Below are 25,058 nucleotides of genomic sequence, written 5' to 3' on the forward strand. Positions count from 1 at the left end.
CACCTCGAGTCCAGCACCAGACCAGTAGCTAATATGGAGATCTCTGCTCAGCATTGCACTGATGCAGTGGATATCCTACGTAGAACAAAAGACTGCATTGCCACTTCTTGGTTTCCCCTTTTTGGCAAGCCCAAGGTATCTTCTGCCAGCAGTTTAAGGAGTGGTTTAGGAAACACTCAGGCTTTAAGGGATGAGTTTTGAGGGAGAAACCTGAGATGATGAAAGGTCTTGTACACTGAGGAACTGGTCACTTTGCTCCTGTGAAGTGGAAATAACTTTTCTGTCTTGATGCTGTCTGCATTGGCTGCCAAACAGAAAGGCTGGAAATACAGGCTGGAATTTCTTGTGCTTATGTAATCAAGCCACATCTATGCAAAATTGCTTCTTAATGACTCATCAGACTGCACTGTTTGTCTTCTCCCGCCGACCAGCTGACTGAGAACAGTTGTTAGACCTCAGATTCCTCCCTGGCAGCCTCTATAAACCTTTTAGTTTTATTAGCTGTTTATAAATTATATCAAAATGCATCAGGCACCCACGGTTGCAAAATACCGGCAATTGTTACATGTAAGAAATAACAGAGCATGGGATGAAAACATCTATATACATTTTAAAATGCACCTGAGGCATATTCTGGTCATTGCGTGATATGTTTTGATTTAATAAGAACATGCACTTTGTGTAAAGATAACGTCTAATCTAGCTTTCACTGACTGATTTATTAAATGTAAATGTTTACACATCCAGTTTGTAGCGGAATATAGTGTGAGTAAAGTCAAAACAACCTTACAGGGGGAGTACATTTCACCAGGTAAGGTAAAATCCTCTATCCACTAGCAGTGATGTAAAGCTGGCACATTTCTCCTCATTCTTTACTAAATTGCAATGAGTTGTCTTTGATATCAGAATGGTGCTTAATACAGGCAAAACAGATTCATGCGAGCTCGAAATGTGTATTTCTTTTCAGTTTACAGACAAAATAATTAGATGCTTGAGCAGCTTACACAGGGAGATGATAGTTTCCCTATCACTTGATTTCATCAAGCTGCAATGACCTAAACCCTCCAAGAAATGAAAGAAAATAGAAATGCTTTGTGGTAGTAAAATCAGATATTACGGGTATGACTATGTATATACATTATATAGATACATAGATAGGTGTATACATAGAGAGAAAGACAGAGAGACGGCTCTCAGAGAGTCAAATGAGAATAAATTCATCATTCTTGCTAATCCTGAAATCTCTGATTCTAGGCTGGACAAGGGACGTAACGCTTCCCTGCTTTCAAGGAAGAGACTTGCTCTAGGTTTGATCCTTCTGTGGACTTTTTAATGGATGGAGTCCAAAGCCCTCTGGAGAGATTCCCACTGATTTTGGCAGGTTTTGGAATTAATTCAGTGTCATTAAGTGGGAATTCAGAATAGTTTCACTTTGATTTACTACTGATCTTTCCAGAATTGTGTGCTTGTCTACATATATTGGACATGTGCTAATACTTGCACACTTATGTGATGCCTTCCACTTCTGGATCTTAGATTATTTTACAGTTATGCATTAATGTCTCCTCTGAGGTACATACAGTGCTCTTAGCTGTGGAGCGTTCCTCATCTTTATGTGTTAACTTGGTGTGAATTTTTTTTTCTCTTGTAGCTGGCAAGATCTGAGGTTAAAAGCATAGTGATGGATGGTAATTAGAATCCATATAACCCAAAATTCACCATCCCATTTTTATTCTTAATGATTTCTTTTAATAATTGGATAACTCTTAACAATTATTTTAAGTTGCTGACATATTGTGATTATTATTTGAACTGGAAAAATAGATATCTCCATATTTTAAATTTCAAAATACTTTGGGTTTTTTCTTATTTTGGGAGGGATGGCAACACAATTCCTTCATCCTTATTCTTTCTCTGCACACTTAACTAAACTAAAATTCCTCACTTCATCACTTTCTTTTTTTTAAATTTTAGGAAAATTGCACTGTCAGAATTACCAACTGGCTAAACAACCACTATAGCACTCACTTCCCTTTGTGCATGAATACTATTCTTACCCTACCTAACGTAACATATCTCATTCTGTTTTACTATTATTCTGCCACTTCACTGATTTTTTTTTTTTATAAAACTCTGATTCCTCAGAATTCTGAGGCATATTGAGCTGAAACAGGGATAGCCGTTCTTAAGAAATATCAGGAAAGATCCTAGTCAGAATGAATTTCTTGCTGCATAGGTCTCCAAGGTCACAGCCCTGACTTGAAGAAAAATACTGATGGGCACTGGATGGAGCAATAGATGAAAGCTGCGGGGCTGTCATGGTGCACAAAGATATCAGAGCTAGCTTAAACTAACCATGCAGCACAAAGCTAACAGCATCTGCAAAATCCCACAAGAAAGATAAATTAACTCATGCTTCCTTCCATCCTGCCTCAGTTAATACTCTGATACTTGAGTTAATGAATTTAAAATAAACTTGAATACATCTCTAGTGGTCTGGGATTTGTGGACCTGGTTCCAGTTTTTAACTCTCCGAAAGACACCCTGTGTCATCAAGCACCTCTCTGTGTTTCGATTTTCCCTCTGTAAATGGGCATACTGGCACTTTTTTCAATACAGCACTTTGAGAAGAAACTGTGTATCAGCAGTGTTCTTGGGTACTCAGTAAGGAGAAGATAATGCCATCAAGATAAAGAGGAAAGCAACTGGTTTCATAACTGAATCAGAGACATGGATCAACCAAGCCACAGTGAAGAACTGGTGTTGTGCTCGGAGCTGGTGGCCAGTTCACAAAAGGGAAATTTACTTGGTGTTCTTATGAGTTTTCTTAAGCCTTCAGCAATGCCTAAATGTTTTGGAAATATGTACAGACTCTGAAAGCGTAGTGAAACACTGCCGTACTCATCTCCTGCCGTTTCAGTGACTAGACAGGAATTAGAGGTCATGAATGGTGCTCCCAAATATGGGTCATCAGACTGTAACTATTAAAAAAGCTCTAGGTCAGACTTTAAGGGAGAGAAGATGTGAAGAAAAAAACAAGAAGTCAATTTTACTCATATACACTCTTATACACAAGTATACATAAGCATCTTACCCCTATAAGTTGTCCAGCACTCAAGACACAAAGATGTTTGCAACCAGCTCCTCTGCCACTGACAACATAGAGGACAAGGGACATCAGTCTTAGCATGCAATTCTCATCTTCTGGGTCCTTTTTAGGTAGATGACCACATGTTGGGTTTAGATATGCCTTTTTGTCTCCTGCACAAAGTGGAGGGGATCAGGATCCAAGTCATCAGGATTTACCTACTCCTTTATCTCTTGACGTGGGTTTTGGGAAAAGCTGCATGTTTAAGGCTGGGATCTCAATGACTAGGTAACCTATGTGTTATCAATGCTTGCCATCCTCATAGCCCTTCTCCTGGTCTTTGCTCCTTCTTTTGCCTCTGGAACCTCATGTGCTCAACCATTCTACATTCAGATCAGTGCCAGCATTTCTATCACAGTTCTGTATGAGAAGTCAGCAAGTAATTTTTCTTTTGCTAAAGTCCAGTTTGTCCTATGAGAGACAAAGGAGGGGAGGAAGAAAGAGGCACATGACTTCTTTTTCTAAGTTCTTTTAGGTTATTTCTGAGGTAGGATATCAACCAAAATTGAGAGGAAGACCCCAAGTTTTCTAGGACTCAAGCTGAACCTTCTCCTTTCTCAAATCAAATTCTCCCTTCTGGGTTGAGAATGGAAGGCCTTGCTGAAAGGCATGTAGCACCCTTTTAACGCATCCCTCTATTGACTACTAAATTGAGCCTGCTCAAGCATTGTTTGAAGATGCGTAAGAGAAGCAAAGGGGCAGAAGTCCAGTCTCTTGTATCACTGTGTTGGTGAAGATAAAGCTGTAACATCAGTAGTGGTCACAGACTCAGAGAATGTTTGAGTCGGCAGAGACATCTGGAGGTTGCCTTGTCCAACCCCCCTGTTCAGACAGGGCCATGTAGGGCACGTTGCCCAGGACAATGTGAAGACAGCTGTTCAATATCTCCAACACCAGAGTGCTGTACCCAGTCTTGGCATGGGCAGGAATGCCAGAGAGAAAAGGAAGGAAACACAAAACTTGTAAGGTTTTGTAAATTACCTTTTGCAGAATACCCCTTGACCTGATACTTCCCTGCTGTACCACTGCCTGAGTTGTCTACCCTGCAGAGAGCCATTTTTTGCAGTCCTTTTAGTGGAAACGCAGACTGTGAACTAGCTGCTGCCTTTGCACTGGGAAAATCTTCATCTTTAAATCCAGGGCATTGATTCTGAGGTCTGAGGATTGAATTAAACTCTTGTTCCAGGAGCTCTGACCCAGAAGCACAAAACATCAGCATCTCATTATGGTTGGAACTGATGCTCTTAAAGGTCATTTCCAAACTAAATGATTCTATGATTCTATTTAAAGGCAAGATGTGGTGGAAAGTGGCAGAAGCTCCGGATGTAGATCATTCAAATTAAAACCAAACAAAGTGCGTAAAACAACAGAGGAAAAATGAAAGACAGAGACAGAGTCTGATAATAGAAAAAAAAAAAGGAAAGGAATGTAAAAAAAAACAAACCAGCCTCTACTCCACTGTGGTGAGACCCCACCGGGAATCCTGTGTCCAGCTCTGGAGCCCTCAGCACAAGAAAGACATGGACCTGTTGGAGCAAGTCCAGAGGTGGGACACAGAAATGACCCAAGGGATGGAACGCCTCTCCTGTGAAGAAAGACTGAAAGAGTGGGGGCTGTTCAGCCTGCAGAAGAGAAAGCTCCAGGGGGACCTTATGGCAGCCTTGCAGTACCTGAAGGGGCCTACAAGAAAGCTGGAGAGGGACTTTTGACAAGGGCATGGAGTGATAGGACAAGGAGTAATGGCTTTAAAATGAAAGAGGGAAGGTTTAGATCAGATATAAGTAAGAAATTTTTTACTATGAGTGTTGTAAGGCACTGAAAGATGTTGTCCGGAGAAGCCGTGGATGCCCCCTCCCTGGAAGTGTTGAAGGCCAGGTTGGATGGGGCTTTGAGCAACCTGGTCTAGTGGAATGAGCAACCTGGTCTAGTGGAAGATGTCCCTGCTCATGGCAGGGGGGTTGGATCCAGGTAATCTTTAAGGTCCCTTCCAACCCAAACCATTCTATGATTCTATGATTGTATGAAAGGGAAGCTATCTTGGTTATGCTCATTTCTGCTGAGACTGCTGTAAATTTACAACTAAATGAAGGATTTCATTGAGCTTGCCATAATCCTAGGCTCTGCAGACACAGGCAGGTCAGCCAAGGAGCCTGAACTATGGACTTTATTTTTTTTCCTTAGACATTGGGAAAAATCATAGTTAATTTCTGGTGTGTGTACGTATGGGTGTCTGTAAAAACAGCTAATGTCATCCTCCTCCCTATAAATCCCAACTTCATGTCGTGTTGCAAACAGACCATGGTGTGTGTCAGATATTTGGTGGAATGAAATAGGACTCTCTACTCTCTGAAATGCACAGCATCTGCAGCAATGATGCTGTGACTGTATGTCATTATCAGCAACATTATTGGCATTACTAATTCTCCAGACATAATTCTTGGTTTTTTTTACTTGTCTGGAACACCTAGAGTCTAGCCTGGGTGATTCCATTGGGACATAATATGTATTTCAAACTCAAATCCTGTTAACTTCTTGTGTTGGGGTGATGCCTTGGATCCCCTGTGGCCAATCGACTCTCCATGGGGGGCATACTGTAAAAAAGTAGAAAGAGAAAAATATGGTTGTTTTTGCAGTTCTCTGAGTTGCTTGCATGGTATCACCCCAGTCTCCAGTGTGTCTGAGGTGCCACAGAAAGGGAAAGTGGAATCAAGAGCCGTCAGTACAAAACATCAGGACCCCCAAAGATTTCCCAGAGCCTTCCCTGCCAGGTACCTCAACCTTCTTTTTCTTCACCTTGGGTCTCTCACAAGTCCCTCAAAACCATATTTCACCAAGTGACACTGCATAATACCATCATCATCATCAAAGCATGGAAGGCCCCCACATTTCATCCTCTGCCTCTGTTCCAGCAAATGGGGATTCTACAGGAATTCTACTAGTGGATCAGAACTCCCTCCTTCTCCTCCTTTTACCCCACAAGAGAACAGAGGTCCTCTACCCACACCATTTCAGGAAGTCCTACTGATGTCTTTGACTTTGCCACAACAGCTTCTGAGGAGTTACACCAAAATTTCCCCAGTGGCTGGAGTCCAGACCAAGACCTGAAAAGAAAGGGGACTCCTGGTTCAACGGGTTATGGATGTCTGGTATGAGTCACACTGCTCTGAGAGGCGTTGTTGTGTCTTCCTCATCCACTGCATAGCAGGCAAAGGAATACTCTGGGAGGAAAGGTCTCGCTCCAGTCTCTCACAAGCTTTATGACAGTACAACTAAAACCTTTATCTTTATTAGTTATCCACGTTTTTCACCGAGAGTGAGAGTAAAGACCTGATCCTGACCTGCAAAATATTTTTGTAGCAGTTTCTTTCAGGCTGCATGGGTGACCTCCCTCTGCTTCTGTAATTTTCCCATGTTTTATGGAGATATGCTGCTGTCCATTCAGGTTTTGAATGCATTTGTTTGCACTCCTGAGTACACAGTCAAACCTCAGAGAAGATTGTCATCTCCTAGAGGGAGGAGCAACAGCCAGCATCACCTGGGCCATTTGCTGGCTGCTGTGGAAAATTACTGTGCCACCCGTCACACACAGAGAGCCAACACCCACTGAGCTGTGGGTCTGCGGCTTACTGCTGAAGCTCTGTCATTCCCCTGCTCTCTGTCTTCCTCTCTCCGGCTTGAATAAGTTATGACTGACTTGTTTTTCACCCACTTCTACTTGCTTATCTGTAAAGCTGTCTAGTGAAACTGCTCAAAGACAAAAATCTAGAGGTTGCATGTAAGGTGAATTGTGTGTCTTGAAGAAATGGAGCAATAATGTAAAAGGGAAAATCAAATTCTTAACAGTTGGGGTTTTTTATGGTTTATAAGAGAAAAATATGCAAACTCACCTTTCTGATACACAAACTGCATTGGACTGTTCATATGCTGCCAGTGAACAATAAAGGGAGGTAACACAGAGAGGTGGATTGGACCTAAACACAGTAATTTTCCACAAGCTTCAGGGCTGATCAGAGACTGTTTGAGACCAGGAGAGATTCTTGTCTACAATCCCTCCGAACAAAGCCACCAAACATCCCATGTCTTCTGCCCTTGTGTAATCAATTGAAGCCCAAGGTTAGGCAGACGAGAGATGGCCAAAGAGTAAGGTGGAAGGAGGTGGGGTGCTGGCAGATTCAGGTGATGCTTCTGATCCTCTCACTATGGTGAAATGGAAGCAGAATGGCCTGGGGAATATTGCATCTGCCAGCAAAGTCGATTCTTGGCTGCCATTCCCGTTCAGAGACTCCTCCTTCCCTGTTCTCCTGGTAATTACCCCCTGCACAAGTATCCCACTGCCAGTGTGTTATTTGTTCATTTAACACTGCCTGACTATCTCCTTTTGTTTTTCCTTCCCCATTTTCCACTGTATCTCTTCCCCTTGTTTGTCCTCAGCAGCTTTTTGTTTGAATTAAATCTCTTTTATTTGCTCTCTGGGGGAGGGAGGCTGTTCAAGCTCCGTTTGCCTTACAGCAGAGGCATAACAAGATGGGATGTGTTAGGTCAGTGGTATTTCATCCATCAGCACTATTAACTTAGAAGAAGAATCCTTTGATTTTCATTCTTTCCATGTTTTCTCCTCATCGTATAACTAATTCTTTGATTTTCCCTAAATCAGTAACTCAATTTTTACATTTTGCCCGCCTCCCACCAATATTTTGCAGCCTATATAAAAGATGTTTATATTCTAATTATTACTGGGGCCCTAGCATAACTTCTAAGAAGATGAAACACCGAAATTATTTTACATAGTGCTGCTCCTGTGAACAGCTGCTAGCAAAGGTTTATAGGAAATATCACTAGGAGCTTTGCTTAATCCCAAATCATACAGCCTTTCATGTGGACTTAAGTGCATGAGCACGCCTGCCAACACATCCACATGTTGGCATGTACATGGATCCAGAAGGCATGTGCCATCTCAGTGATGCATGCGTATGGAAGGGAATATGAGTGTGTAACTCACCAGCACAGAAAGCCAAGACCTCTTCGTGAAGTTTTCTGGTGTAGCTTTGGAGGTGAGAAGTGGGAAGCAGCTGCAACATGCGCTGAAAGGGCTGTTCATGCAGATCCTACAAAATACCTTCAGTATCAGGAAGAGAAATCTTTCCTCCTACTAGCTGCATTTCCACTAGAGGGCTGGAAAAGCAAAGCTTGTGCAGTGTGCAATGATCTACACGTAGAAACCTCGTTTATTCCTTGTGCTCCAGAGTTATGCAAACAAACTATTTTTTAATTAAAAAAAAAAGACTTTTTTAAGTATGTCCTTACTTGATTTCTTAAAATGTCAGCCAGAAACCTTTCCTATATTTGTCCAAGATAGCATTGCAGGCAGAGTTTATATGGCATCAAGCAGAGGCTCTGGCACATTGAAAAAATGCATTTGTGTAAGGTATGCCTCATGGGACAGAAACAAGGTAACATCTTTCTTATTTTAGACACATCTCTCATTCCTGTCCATCTATGCAGCCATCCATGCATCTATCCATGTCCTCCAATACTCTCTTTCTACTAACTTACCTATTAATATTCTTAATTATTTGAACAAAATTAGTTTCTACCATCTGTTTGCCTGACTGCTCGTTCCACTGGGATTTGACTCCAAAGCTGGTGCTGCTGTTGTTCTCCTACTGAGCTTTCTGCATAAAGAACAGCTTTCTGGTACATTTGAAGCTTGCTTTTTTAAGGAATGTCACACATAAATAAGTCTTCTTTCTGACTAGCCTTGACCACCTCTCTGAATGTAAATAGATTTGAAGGGATGCTTTGGCTTCAGGCAGGTGCTCTGTCTAATGTGAAATTTGAGGACAAGGAAGGCTGTTTATCTCCTGGGGGCTTTGGAGAAGATATCACTGGGAGCTACTCAGAGACTGTATTTCTGAGAGGCCAAAGGGAAGCGAGAACAATGAGTGCTCTCATACCATATTTGCTCATTTTCAGGGTTAAAGGAGTATCTTTATGAGGGCCACTCTCTTCACCACTAAACTGAGCTGTACAGAGAGAAATCCTGTTTACCAGCAAGAAATAAAGAAGCGTTGCTAATGAATTGCCGCTCTATGATTCCTATTCCCTTAAGCCTTGCAGTTAATTATGATATTAACTGTTACTGTTATATTATGCTGACATTTAGAGTACTTCAAAATTGGCACAATGTGCAAAATGGGAGAATTAAACACAGAGAAGCTAACGAGTGATCCTTGGGCGAGGAGAGGGGATCACCCTTTCCTGACAAAAGAGACTGGCTGAACTTTTTCTCTATTTGCCTGTGATGTACAGATTTTCAGAACTGGCAGGTTTTAAGCGGAAATGATACCATCGTGGAAGAAAAGGGTAGAGAAGGAGGAGATGCCCTTTACATTAAAAAAAAATAAAGTCTAACTGAGTAAACCCACGAGCATGCAGTAAATATTCCTGTTTAAGAATCACACAGCTCAAATTGATCTGTAAGAAATGCAGACTGTACTTCCCCTCCCCCCCCCCCCCCGACAACTAATTTGATGAACAGGAACAAAGTGGCAGAGAAAAAGTTTAACTACAGAAAATAATAATAAAAAAGCCTCCTGAAGTTTTTGAAATGTTATGACATAGATTTCAATTTAGCTGCTCCCTTGCAAACTCTCTGCTGGTGAAAAGTGTCTGCAAATCCTGGCAGAGGTGCCTGGTTCTCACCTGATAATGGCAGATGGCAGAGGAACACAGTTTGCCAATTTTGGATGTCAAGGAGTATAATCACTCCTCTAGCTATGAGGATTGGTCTGTTGGGGAAAGTGGGTACTGTTTGGATGATGGAAGCAGGAAGCAACTCCAAAACCAACATCCATATCCATAATTCGCACAGCAGGTAGCTCATCGTTCACCTGCAACTGATATCTTCTGCAATAACAGTTAATTTTCTCCTGGCTGTCAGTGAACAGAGCCATTTCTTCATCTGATGGACAGAGATTTCTGCCTTAGCTTGAAAGGTCCTGTGCTCAAACGCATATTTCAACTTATAAATGGTCTTATGTTTGAGATGTCACAGAAGGATGTCTTTCCAGAGAGATTCACAAAACCAAATTATTTTTCCAAATTAACAGTTAAAAACTACTGTTTCCTGAGCTACGCAAAATTTAACTTAGAAATAATAAGAGTGTGATTAAACAATGATCAGTCTTGCATCAGGTTGGTAGAAAATATTATCACTGCAGGAAAGCGTGCATGTGTGTGAGTACTCCAACCCACCAGAAGGAAGACGGATATCTTTGTTGTCATAAGTGGTTCTGGAACACTAGCTAATCCAAATTAATTTATATATTAACTAAATCATTAAAAAACCATTTAATTATCTGGTATAAAAATGAAGCCCCATGAAGAGTAGATAAATCACTTGTCTAGTTGCTCCCTGAATTGGGGTTGGAGACTTCACCATAGCTGCTGAAGGCTGGTTTCTCCAGAAGATTCAAAGTCCTCCTCACTTCCAGCACAGGGAAACACAGCCCCAGAATGCAGACTGGTCAGTTGGAGGCTTGATGACACAGATGTTCACCATATGCCTTTATCCCTGCTCTCAAGTCAGCAATACAGCTGAAGGAAACAACACACAGAGTCTTTGGGGTTGAAAGGTAAAGCTGTACTTCTGCATCTTTCCTGCCTTTCTTGCCTCTGCTTTCCCTCTTGGTTTTGCCCTTCCGTGCTCAGAGAGACAGAGAGACAGAAAAAAAGAGAAAGAAAGGAAGAAAGGAAGAAAGGAAGAAAGGAAGAAAGGAAGAAAGGAAGAAAGGAAGAAAGGAAGAAAGAAAGAAAGAAAGAAAGAAAGAAAGAAAGAAAGAAAGAAAGAAAGAAAGAAAGAAAGAAAGAAAGAAAGAAAGAAAGAAAGAAAGAAAGAAAGAAAGAAAGAAAGAAAGAAAGGAAGAAAGGAAGAAACGAAGAAAGGAAGGAAGAAAGAAAGAAAGAAAGAAAGAAAGAAAGAAAGAAAGAAAGAAAGAAAGAAAGAAAGAAAGAAAGAAAGAAAGAAAGAAAGAAAGAAAGAAAGAAAGAAAGAAAGAAAGAAAGAAAGAAAGAAAGAAAGAAAGAAAGGAAGAAAGAAAGAAAGGAAGAAAGGAAGAAAGGAAGAAAGAAAGAAAGAAAGAAAGAAAGAAAGAAAGAAAGAAAGAAAGAAAGAAAGAAAGAAAGAAAGAAAGAAAGAAAGAAAGAAAGAAAGAAAGAAAGAAAGAAAGAAAGAAAGAAAGAAAGAAAAAGAATTTCCATACTTCCTTGCAAAACTCTGCCTTGTCTCAACCTCCCCTAGGCTGTGAAGCATTAGGCTAATGTGGATATCTTCTGACATCTCCATCATTGGTTTCCAGCAGCGGTCTTTCTGCTTTCATCTGCCCTGCTTTTTCTGGCTGAGATTTCACTAGAAGTTCATGTTTTGTTTATGCTTCACAGACCATAATCCATGTTGCCATAGTGTCTCAGACAGGAACATATCGCATCTGCATATAACCTACTGTCACGACTGTTGTTAAACACAGATTTTAATTTGCTTCAAGAAGATGAGTTTTCTAGGATGATGTGGCCTTAATGTGACAAACTGTGTTTGGGAAAGGTGTATTGACGGATTTTTCCTACCAGTATCATGCCAGATAGGAGAAAGCAAAATCAGCAGTGACTGAGTTGGTCATCAAACCCTACCCTCTGAAATTAGTATTTAAAATCAGTTACAGAAAGCACTGGAAAGAGCAGGTATGCGAAGAAATTACAGCCAAATACAAAGCTTAACCCTGGGCTTGGACAGCCCTGAGTTGTCTTTACAATTTTACTTCTAGCTCTCGTGTGACCTTGGACTGCTCTCTTTCCTTTACAAGAGTTTCCCTCTATATAACAAGAAATATTTATATTTCCATTCCTTCCTTGCCACTTCCCTCCTTGACATGTCACAGGAAAAAGGTGTGATTCATTCTCGTTGCTTCCCAACAAATTTCTGTGTCAGGTCCAAGCCTTGCAAGAGCAGATTCTTGATCATAGAATCATATCATAGAATCATAGAAGAGTTTGAGTTGGAAGGGACTTTGTAGGTCATCTAGTTCCAACCCCCCTGCCATGGACAGGGACACCTTCCACTAGGTTGCTCAAAGCCCCATCCAGCCTCGCCTTCAACACTTCCAGGGAGGAGGCATCCACAACTTCTCTGGGAAACTTCTTCCTGTACCTCACAACCCTCACAGTAAAAAATGTCTTTCTTGTATCTGTTCTAAACCCACCCTCTTTCATTTTAAAGCCATTACCCCTTTGTCCTATCACTCCACGCCCTTGTCAAAAGTCCCTGTCCAGTTTTCTTGTAGGCCTCTTCACGTACTGCAAGGCTGCCATAAGGTCCCTCTGGAGCCTTCTCTTCTGCAGGCTGAACAGCCCCAACTCTTTCAGCCTTTCTTCACAGGAGAGGTGTTCCATCGCTCTAATTATTTTTGTGGCCCTCCTCTGGACTTGCTCGAACAGGTCCAGGTCTTTCCTGTGGATGGGGAGATACCTGTGAGAAGTACATCACCTTCATCCAGTTGCCTAGAATAAAGTCAAGGACAGTGCTTCTGTGCAGATACTGCTAGAGCCCCCATCCACCACTAGACATTCAGCAGACCTGCATCCTGAAGGGTCCACTGAAGAGAGCGAGGTACCCTCAGACAGTGGATGGAGGTGTTTTGAGTCTACTGAGGACAGTCAGGGAAGTGTTTAGATGTGTATAGTGTAGTAATGTGTGATACATATCTCTATATTCCAGCACTTCTGTAGTGCCGTTTCCTTCAGCTCATTATTCCCTGTTGTCCAGGTGCTTCCAGCTTTCTACCATTTCTGGTGACTTCCCTTCCTACTTTATTTCCCTCTTCTTGTATCCCTGCCCTTGACTTAGTGGAAATGAAATTCTCTGTCCCATTACATTTAACAATATTCAATGCAACTTCATTCAGATCTGTTTTCAGTGTTTTTTTCATTCAGCTTGCCCTAATTCAATCTGTTTCGACTAACTGCAACACAGTTAAATGCAATTCCAGGAATTTTGTTAAAAATCATTTGCTGCAAAGGAAATAAATAGTATTAACTCAAAACAAACAACAACCAATGCAATGTGATTTGGTTAAATGCAATTGCATCCAATAGAAGGAAATTAAATCAAAGCTATGCAGTGTATTGAAATTAAGATTTTTCCCGAAAATCAGGTCAAAGATTAATTAGTGCCAGAGAGGTTTTATTTATCTTTCTTGAATACATTTTTGTCTGGGACAAATGAATAGCCCTCAACATACTTCTCTGTAAGGCTGCCATTGACGCATCATTTTCCTCCCACATATTGCTGTTGAAAGAGTTATTTTACACATGTTGACCAACGAGGGTACTTCAGCCCCATACTTCTTATGTTTTATGATTCTTTCTGTCTTAATAGCCTATTGCCTGAAATTGTTTGCCTGAGCTGCTCTGAACAGTGCAGGACAAAATCAGATTCAGCTGTGATGAGGGCTTGCCAAATCCAACCTGAATGTTCAGGTTCGTGAAGAGCATAGACACTGTCTTTTTGGCTTGCCAAATATTCAGAGCTGCACTCCACCACCTCTCTCTGCTTGCTCCTTTTGAAGAACAGAGATGAGGGTAAAAGGACAGTTACTTGAGCATTTTGAAAATGAAGCTGGGCTGACATTAATTCCCTGTCAGTAGAGCATTCTGCCTCAGAGATTTTCAGCTCGATCACTGCTAACACAGAGAAGTGTCTCTCCTGCTGCTTGTGCATGTGATTTCGTTTATAGAAAGCAACACTCGTGCCCCTGCTTTCTAGGGAAAATGATAGGTCTGATGGGTACTTGCACCATTTGGGTCCCAGCTGGTGCAGCTCCAGAGAAATTAGCCTGGATTCTGTTCGTCAGCAGATTTAGGAAAGGGACTCATCTCATTTGACTTACGTGGAAGTTTCCTTGTGAATGATTTTTCTTATCTTAAATTGGATACAGAGAATAACCCAATGTGAAATGCCTAGAAAAGCTTATTTCTCTCCACTTACTCCGAGGACTAGTTGAGATGTTAGATTACAGTTGCACAAAATGAACTGCATTTTGGATGCCTATTTTTCTTTATGAACCCATTTGTTGGTTAAAAGGGTAAGTTTCTGCAGTTTCCAAATTTTTTTTATATATATGTATTATTTTCTTCTCTTATTGGGCCAGACTTAGCAAACTTAGTGCAGAAACACAATTATGGCCTGAAAGAACCATTACAGTTCTATAATATGTATATTATGATATAACTAATATAATGTAATGTACAGCTAGAACAAAATGGAAGCATCTGAATGCACCAAAGGAAAAATAATCCCATCTGAAATGGTTTCTTTTAAAAATCACTAAACATCATTGAAAATAAAGTAGTCCTGCAGACAACTTCAATATTGATGAAACAACAATTTCAGACAGAAAATAAGCAAATGAAATTTTCTTCAAGTAGCTCCACTAACAATGCTCTGGTGGACCATGAACTCAAAAAGCATCTTTTCTGAGCATTGTAAGAAAGATTGTTCTTTCTGGGAGAAGGTCGGTCTCACTTTATGGCAACAGCAGAAAAGGGAATCAAGTGAGTGCTGATAGTACTGTACGAACACCTTCTCAATTTTCCAGACTTTGAAGAAGCCAGAAAGCAGAGAAGCCTACATTGCTTGACTTGGATTATTTCAGGCTCAGAGGGAATAAAACAAAGAAGCAAAATGCATCACACATTTAGGAGTGTAACTGATGAGATTTCCCTTCTTTCTGGTCTCTGTGATTCCTACAAGCTGGTTTAATGACCTTCCACTAACTCAAGAGTTTATTCATCTGCGCTGAATATTAGGAAGGAAAAGGCTTATGAAAGACAGCTACTCTGTGGTGTGAGTTCCACAACTTTACCCACAAAATGCAAACAATAATTGCAAGTGTTGACGCTTCTTGAAAGTCATCACCATCTTCTTGCAGTCTTTCCATTGCTGCTGGAGACGCTGTGCAGGCAGGTGATACTGTCTTACAGGATTCTCTTTATATTTCAAAACTAGGCAACTATGGCCCATGGGAAAAATTCCTGCAGGAACAAAGTTGTGGTGATAGGAAGGTTTTTGAGCTGCTCATGAGAGGCTCTGCGGGGGCAAACCAGCTTGATTGCCCTAGCATCAATGCAATGGCAACATGTAGGCACATGACTTGTTGGAACAGGTCCAGAGGAGGGCCACGAAGATGATCCGAGGGCTGGAGTACCTCTCCAACAAGAGCAGGTTAAGACAGAGTTGGGGATGTTCAGCCTGGAGAAGAGAAGGCTCTGGGCTGACCTTCTAGCAACCTTCCAGTACTTAAAGGGGCCTACAGGAAGGATGGAGAGGGACTTTACACAAGGGTGTGTAGTGATAGGACAAGGGGGAATGGCTCTGAACTAAAAGAGGGCAGATTTAGATTAGACATTAGGAAGCTATTCTTCTCTATGAGGGTGGTGAAACACTTGCACAGGTTGCTCAGAGAAGGTGTGGATCCCCCCTCCCTGGCAGTGTTCAAGGCCAGGTTGGATGGAGCTCTAAGCAACCTGGTCTAGTGGAAGATGTCCCTTCTCATGGCAGGGGGGTTGGAACCAGATGATCTTTAAGGTCCCTTCCAACCCTTACCATTCTATGCTTCTGTGATTCTATGATTCTATGATTGTGTGACAGGGTCTGGTTTCTGTAAAATTTTAAAAACTATCTAGCCAGGAAAAGCTGCAGCAGAAAGTGATTTCAGCTCTGTTTTCGGTTAGGAGATATGTTTTGTGGTGACTCAGATGGAAAGGAAAAATGCAGATTATGTCTGTAGTTTGTTTCCTTTAGTTTTGCTTCCTTAGTGAAGTATGTGCTGTTTTTTACTTTCTTCCTCTTTCTTCCCACTTTTGAATGAAAACTTAGAAAGCTGGAACTTGGATTAATTTCCACAGTGTGTTTTTCAGAAAAAAGAGGGCTAGGAGAAAAAAAAGCATTTCCTGAAAAATTTTTTATAAAGGCTTTGAAATCACTTATGTTTTTGTAGAATGCTGGAATCCTTTTGCTTGTAGATTTTTAATTGGGGTTTGAGCTCACCACGCACAAGCCAAATACTGAAAAAAAGAAAAACAAAGAGCCCTAGCTTCCTAGAATTACTGGGTAAATTGACATTGTAAAAAGAAACTCTGGGTCACACTGTTCTCATTAACTTTGCAAATTAGTGAGGTCAGCATTACGCCAGCCAAAATGAAATTAGGTTAAAATGTGCTGGTTTACTTAGATTCTCATGTGTAAGGAAAAGCATTTTTCATGGAGAGTATCAAAATATTAATGACAATTAGATAAACTCAGATTTCCTCCAATCAAACTGAACAAATTCACAGGGATTTGAAAGTCTCTGTAAAATCTTTCAGAAGTGAACTATATATATATTAAGGTGGGGGAAAATGTTACCTACTGATGAAGACTCACTCAGTTTATGGGATCAGATCAAGACTGCAAATCACTTTTATTCCTCCTCATGTCAGAATCTCACATTGCTTTTGGTCTTACACTCATTATCCATGTAACTCATTTTCTGTTAGAAAGCTATTAAGATTTGACTACTTATAATGAGCTGTGCTGTACTGAGAGAGATGTGGTAGGTTCAGAAATTATTAATATTGTAAAGAGATAGTTTTGTAGTAATTATTTCTTACTAGGTGGCCTCAGGGCCTCAGGGCCATCTCAGACAAGATTCCTGTTGTGCAAAGTTCTGTACAAACACGGGACCAGCAGTGAGGTCCAACCATTCAGCACAGGCATGAGCTGAGAAAGAGATGGTTTCAGAAAACAACATTGAGCATAGTCTCGTGAATTACAGCCAGACTTACTGCACAAGAGATATACTTTGAGTCTGGGTTTTGTGGGTCTTTCCTACTCATCCAGATGCAGTTGTTGTTCTTGGAGACCCCAGGATAGGCACCTTTCCCCACTGTAAAGCAAGGGTGAACTCACGGAGGAGTTCAGAGCAGACAATAACCTGTTACCAAGGAGGGGTTCTGCAATACGGTGGTGGTGCAGATCATCAAAGACTTTGAACAGGAGAAAGTCTAACCCTCACCTTGTGTGTGACGACAGTATAGGGAGTAGGTCTCACCCGTGGACAGTGTCCTTTGAAGCAGCACATTTTTTTCTGCAGCACGGACATCAGTGGAGAAAGGAGCTGTCATGTGGGTGATAGGTGGCTTAAAGCCCACTTTGCATCAGGGAGAGAAAAAATTTGGCTTTGGACAGTCTAATTCCCCTTTCACAGCTGCTTCCACCTCTGTCACAGTAGGTAGTCCTAAATCCTTTCACCGTGTGCCTAATGTGTATGGAGGGGTTAGGCTATGTGCCAAAATGCAGTACCTCATGGATTCCTGGTTTTATGAGGTTCTTCCTTCACTTAGGTGCAGCGCAACCCCATGTTGGCTTTTCCAGGTAACTCGTTCAAAATTGCGTACAAACCTATTGGAGTAGTTCAGTATTTCCCTTCTAGCTTGTCCTTCGTCATGTACTCTTACACAGTAGCAAGTAACGTCTGCTTTTTGTTTTTTTCCTCTCTTAGATTAGAGCCAGAACGCTCAGTTCCACAGGAGTATTTACTAGACAAAGGATATCAAAGGGGTTTTAGCTTCTTAAATAGGAATTAGGTGTGCAAATACTTTTCTGGATTTCTGAGAATAATACACCACAGTGAAAAGTGATTTATGAAGACAACAGAGACTCATTAATTGAGGAGACAGCTGGTCCTTTGCTTTTTTTGTCTGTAACTTCCTGGCAGAGATTCGTCCACTTCCATTCATTTCTCCTTCTGCCCTAATCATTTTTTTTCCTAGTGTTGTTTTTCAGATCTTTCCAGTATCCCAACTACTGCTTCTTTCCAAAATCTATGTGTTAAACTCTGCACAGGGACTTCAGAGGGACACAGCTTCCCCTCACAGATCATTTTCACTGCTGATTCTTTGCTCACCATTTCAGTTTTGACATATAATTTTTTGGACAACCACTGAACAGTCCTAATGCTCTAACTACAGCATTGGAACTTCTAGCACTGTTTTTGCTAACATCCACCAATGTCAATGAAATATGAACAACAGAGGAAAATAACAAGTTCATCTGTTTCTTGCATAGTGTTGCACCACCATTAGTTCTTGGAGGCTGCCCCATTTATTTCACATGGACTTCTATGCAACGCCAGTCACAATTAATTATCTTTCGAGGACTGGAGAGCACAGCAAGTTCCAGGAGGTTAAACCTTGAGAAGACCTTTCTGCAGCTGTGCTCCAGGTGCACAACATCCATGGAGCACTTCCCTCATCCTTTCTCTGGGGTGTGGTGATTGGCAAATCCCAGAACATTTCTCTTTCGGTCCTCATTTCCATTGGGTGTACACATGGAGACTCCCCTGAATCTGTGCTATAATGACAAACTCCAGGTGCAGACCCATGACCTGGTGATTTAGCCACTGAATACTGCTAGTAGAAGACCGTTGGAATTGGTTAGACAATTCATACAAAATGCTTGTGATGATGTAATGGGACCTTTAAAAGGACTGGGATACAAGAGGGGCAGTGGTTTAGACACATCTTATGTTCTGGCAGAGACTTTCTGTGTCATCAGGCAGCTTGCAGCCTTGGGTGGTTGTAGGCAGAGCAGAACACTTTGCAGTGCGCATCCTCCAGAGGAGAGGGCAGTCATAGCTTTCTCTGTTCATAACAAATATAGAGCTACTGCTAAAGGTTGAATGTTGTTAAACAGGGACTTCCTTTTCAGCACATGGTGAGAAGCAAATCAACCTAGATTTGGTATTAAACCTGAAAAATCTTTCTGAGAAGCTTCTCTGACTTACATAGTGCAGAATATGATATTATGCCTCAGCAATATCCAGAAGCTAGTCCAGTTATTTTTACTTAAATAACATTGAAAACTTTTTTGTTTTTGCTCTTTTCTATTATCTTTTTTCTTTTTAGAGAAATGGATAATCGTCCCCTAAAGAGGCTAAATGATAGGAGAATTTATCATGTCCACCGGCTGTCTGTTCCGATGGTTGATTTAACTTAATGATTAAAGATGTGCACCTTGACTTCTGTTCTAATTTTGCTGACTTAAATTTCTAACCACTGGGATATGCTATGCCCTTTTTTTCTTGATTCAGGAACAAGTATCTGATAAGTAATTAGAATCTGTAATCTAGTCATCTGCTAAGCTCCGTTTCACTTCACTAAAGAAATCATGCTCCTGATTGTCTGTCACTAAAGCGCTTATCGTTCAACTTCAGATCAATCTTTCTGAGTTCTTACCAACAACACCTTGAAGGGCAGACACCAAAACTGAACAGAGCTCTCCAAAAAATAAATTTATTTGTACTGCATTCACTAGTATCAAAAACAACTCATGGTCAAACATTTTGCTTTTGGCTTCGAATCAAGATTGAGAGGGACGACAGAAAGATTCAAGTTTTTATGTTGTTGTAAAAAGGAAGGGAAAAAATGTCTTTTTTGTATCCATGGTAGATAACATAGGAAGACTTGGACTTAGACTGCAACGTGGAAAATCTGAGTTATGAAAATCTTTCCAATATCAAGGAAGTGAAACCCTGGGATAAACTTCCTGGGAGGAACATCTCCACCACTTGCACATTCAAAAACAGGTTAGACAGATATCTGCTCAGATTGGGGGCAGGTCTGATCATGTCCTTGTGCTAACATATGGACTAGGCCACTTCTTCAGCTGATCTTCCTGTGGCAACAGAAAGCCTGTCTAAAATGGTCTCCAGAAGACAGAAATTCCACAGCTTTTCTAAACAGGTTTCAGCTGGAGACTTCTTGGTGCTTGTGCGGAGTGTGGACACACTGAAGACTGGGTGAGGGCTAAGCCAGGGAAAAGTGCACCCTAGTGTGGTGCTGACCGCTACCAGCAGCTTGATTATTGTGGAAGGTCACAGGTAAAAAAATGAAGCAAAAAGAACTAATGTAGCTGAAATTGCTAATGATGTGAATGATAATTTATTGCTCAGAGAGGACATTTGGCATCCTAGTATACTCTTTCAAGTGCTGCATCCACTAATTTACGCTCTTGGGTCCTCCACTCTTCTCCCAGGGTGTCACAGATGTAATAGATGGACTTTTCATAGTCTACACGCCTGCTGTCATGAATGTTAGGCACCGAAACACAAGGGATGGCAGGGGTTTCACTGTGGACAATGAGGGATGAGGAACGGACTGAAAAACAGGAGCCATGGAAAGAAAGGGGATGCAGGAGGCAGGGTGCTACAGAAGGCAAAGTACTGTGGGACCAGACTAATTGCCAAGGTTTGGCAGTGATCACAGGCTGGTGCTGAAAGTGAATCCCTAGGGAAATATTGCTTCCCCTGAACCCCTAAATGGTGTGTTTTCAGTCCAGCCAAAGACACATCTCCTCAGGTGTTCTGTAGGAGCTGGGTCCATCAGCCACATTTAAAGCAGAGACTGCTGATTACAGCCCAGTTCTGTCCTCTGCCCTTGTTCTCCCGTCCATTTGGACAGATTTTACCAAGTGATTTTTTTTTTTTTTTTTTAAAGAAGGAGGTGAAAATATTGGAAGCTGTAGTACTTCATTTTAAAACATCCGAAAAATAATGCTTAGTTTGCAGTTCAGAACATGCCATCATAAAATTGGACATAAGTGCATTCAAAGAAAACCAGACAGTTAAAATGTTCTAAAAATGAAACAAGTGTCAACAGCTTCGCTATTATTTTTGTTACATTTTGAAGGGGAAAAAAAAAATGCATCTATTTATGTCTTTTCTCTGTCCGCGTTTTCTATTCCACAAACTGTCCTGAATTCTTTTTTAAAAAGCAGGAAAAAAAAAAACCATACAACTTTGGTGAAGAAAAATAAGAAGGAGGAAGGTGGGATGCTGCTAATTAATGACAGTCTTTGACCTAGAGAAAACAATGTCTGAATAGAATGTATTGATGAAAGAAAGAAGCTGGGAGAAGTCCTTTTAGTGTAAGGACTTTTTTTCCCAGTTTCCATCTTTCTTCTGAGAAGAGTTTATCCTCATCTTTCTTACTGATCTGACAAATAGCCCCTTTACTGTCTCGCCTGACTCAATTCCCAAATATCTGAGATGGTACTGTCCAGAGAAGTGTGACTGTTCAGGTCCCTGAGAAACCACTCATGTGGATGTATAAATCACAGGAATTCAACTAAATCATTTTTTTTCCCCACAGTAATCATATCCTAATCTCATCCTATAATATCAGAATTCTTTGGCATTTATGCATGCACAAAAATCCAAGTGATTACACAGAGTTCAGTATTAAATTGCATCTGCATAATTGCTCTTTTCTTCATTTTAGTTACATGATGCACTGTACAATTTTCAATTTTCTTGTCCAAGTAGATATTGTCACAGTGCCTCTGCAACTGTCAATATCGTGGAATGAACTGAGGACAAACTCAGGCCGTTGAGAACAACAACTTTCTTCAAATGTGCATAGTTCTTCCTAGGCCTGAACTGGGGTTTCCTGATGATGTCATGGTGGCAGGAGAGTTTGGTGTCTCCAGGCCACAGGAGCTTGATTTGCATGCTAAGATCAGGATCTTCCTCTCTCATTAGCATCTTGATGTTTGCCAAAGAGATTTAGCCATTTGCTGCACCAGGTTCTGGCTGCTCGGTTGGGGGGATTCATGGAAGCGTAAGTCCCACTAAATGCCTCCAAAACATGTGATTTTAGCCATGAGAAGACATTTGTCACCACCAAGGGGTAACATGGCTAGTGCAATGGTAAGCACCGAGTAAGCTCTGTCACTGGACAAGATTTAATGAAACCATTTTGGAATAATGGAAGATTTAAAGTAAATTAAAACAGTAAATCATCTTTAGGAAAATGCGTTTATCAGTAATACAAATTTTTGTTGATTATTTGATACCCCTAGTATCTCAGCTGTTTCCTGAGATTGAGTAATTAGCCCGCATGACCTATAAGCATGCCCTGAAGGTTTCTTAGTTTTATATCTTCTTCTTCCCCTTACAAAAGATGATTCTGACACCAAACTGTTTTCTTTTCTTAGGTCAAGGTGACACGGCTCCCGTCCACCTCATTCTTCTGTTCACCTGATCTTTCTTCCTATGTGGTGGACACGGGGACATTCACACTAACACACAAGGGAGGAGGTCTTTTCGCTTCCTTTCTCCCCCTTCTGATTAAAATTTCTAGCACATAATTGAATTTACACTTTCTCTCTACTTTTTTTGCTTCTACTGCTACATCTCTCTGACAAGAGATTGATAAAAGTTAAACCTAATATCATGAGAAATATTACCTGCACTTACAGTTTTGCAGCTATTCTCTTTCTTTCAGCATCAGATACAGACTATAACTGATTTTAAAACAGTTAACCCTTCTACTGCAGAGAGCATGAGAAACCTCTACTTCTACAATAGAAAGATTGAAGCTGGATATTAGGGGGGGAAAAACCTTTTTTTGCTAGAGGGGTAAGGCATCAGTGCAACAGGTCACTCAGATATCTTCTGAAATCTCATTTCTTGCAGATCTTAAGGATTTGACTAAAAAAATCCGTGTTGACCTGATCTCATTGTGAGACTTAAAGCACAAGGTGGCAGCTGCACCATCATTTCCAACTGCAGAGATTCTAACTAGCATGGCTGTTTTCAATAATAAATAGGAGAGTTTAGGGCTAATTATTACAGGCTTTCTAATTTCCATCTGGAGTCACAAAATCAATAGAAACTCCTTGCTTCATTAAATAATTGCAGTTACCGATAGCTGGAGATGTTCCATCTGCAGGTGTGCTAAAAACATGTTGATTTAATGGTGATCTTGCTTGAAAGCCTTTTGCATGGAGTGTAGAATAGAACTGCAATCTCCTGCACCAGAGAAAGAGAAGACATGACGAGGGAGAAGCATCTTGGTCTGCTTTTAAAGAAACATGATATGTGCTTGGGCTGGACTGAAACTTGTCACTGAGGCGGAAGCTAGGGAAAGGGACAGCTGATCAGATTTTCTTGAATTGTTTTAAAATAAGGATGCACTGTTGGGTAGTCAATGCATGTTGAGAGCTGTGCTACTGTGCTCCTAACAGTGCTTAAGCTGCATTGTCCTCCAAAACTCTAGTGACTGATGTGCTGTCAGATTCCTCTTCCCTCTAACTCCACATCTGCAGTATCATATGGAAAGGTGGAGGCACTGAAAGTCTTGGTTTAAATGGGAGAAAGTTTGGTTCATTTGGTCAAATTCTTCACGTGGGTAAAAGCAGAATTTGAAAATGGAGTTACAAAAGTTATTCTGATAGCCCTAGCCAAAAGAAGAGATTCCAAGTATGGCTAAATTAAGCAAAATCTATTAGGAAAACATGGTTTTTTTTTCAGGCATCACTTGTCTACTGGAAACAAGAAAGTTGGACTAGTAACATGACTTTAAAACCTTTAATTACTCTCCCCCAATCTTTCTCAGCATTTGTTGTCTTGCTCCTACTGACGTGAGGTACTCTAAATCCTTTTAACCTTCCCCTAAAATCTAGATGAACTTACATGGTTTTGCAGATGTTGCCTTTTCAGGATAGGAGGAGACAGTCTAATTAGAGGAGTGGAGTGAAGTGGAACTTGGTCTGACCTGAATGCGGGGAACAATCTTCAAGCCTGAAGAGGGACAATGCATGGAGAAGTCTGAATTTATTTTGAATCTCTGAGCCTCCTAACTCCTAGGAGCTGGGAGTTCTGAAGGTCAGCATCATCAAGGGGAATGGCTTTCAGGCGAAGTAATGGTCCCAGTAAGATGAAACATATTTCTAATTTTAAAGTAAAAATGGAGATCTCTCAGACTGTGTGATATTCTCCTGCTGACTAGAAACACTAGGGTTTTGTGCAGTTCATATGAAAACAACTATTTATGTAGCTTCTGGAAGAGTATCCCTTTGGTAGGGAACAGACTGATGCCTTCCCAGACTGATCCAAACTGTAATCTGTTCTACTTCTGAGCTCCATGCAAGTCATTAGGGTTACTTGAGATATTTACACTGAACTGTAACAAAAAACTATTAGTATTATGATGAGTGTAACAGCTGAACTGCCTTACAAAATGGACAGCAGGGTCTATCAGCTTTCCATCTTCTATCTGAAAGTTTACTTACCTGGTTTTTAGCAGGACCAGCTGGCTGGGAACTTCCTTCCTGTGTAGATGTCTAAAAATCTGACATTGATCTTTTTAGGTCTGTACCAAGGCAGAACAATCATTTGCTATGAACTGAAGTCTTTCTTTACAGGAATAATATCTGGCAAAGCACTCTGCGTAAACAATGTGAACACTTTCATCAATTTCTGACTAACACAGTTTCAACAAAGGAGGATGCCTGAGATTTAGTTGTGACTTAGGGGTGTAACCAAGCAAAGTCAAGGAGCATCATGTTGGAAAAAAACAGACAAATGTCACCTTAGCATTGACAGATCGCAACAGCTAGCAAACATTCCCTAGTTTACATATTAAAATGAGCATTATGGCTGCTCCTTTCACAGCATACCTTAGGCAGCCTACTAGTGAAGGTTATTAAAGCATCTTTTAAAATATATTTCCCCCAAAATTACTTGCCTTTGATGGGACATTGAAAGAAAAGTGACTTCGAAACAAAGAGAATTATACATCTAAATTCAGCCTCTATTTGATCTTTTTCAAGTGCATGAAATTGGAAGAGGAGAGTTCATTCTTCTCTGCAGGGAAGGGGACTTACCAGCAACTAGCAGCTGATGTGCTTGGAAGAGTGTTTCATGGCTGACCAATATGTTTGTGCTCTCAAGTCATCTACCAGCATCTGTCTTTTTTTCTGCCATGGACCTGGTTTGAAAGGTTTTTGTGGTAGAGGCTTTTGGTTCATTCTAAATGC

The sequence above is a fragment of the Opisthocomus hoazin genome, chromosome 3, assembly GCF_030867145.1.
Source record: "Opisthocomus hoazin isolate bOpiHoa1 chromosome 3, bOpiHoa1.hap1, whole genome shotgun sequence".
NCBI lineage: Eukaryota > Metazoa > Chordata > Aves > Opisthocomiformes > Opisthocomidae > Opisthocomus > Opisthocomus hoazin.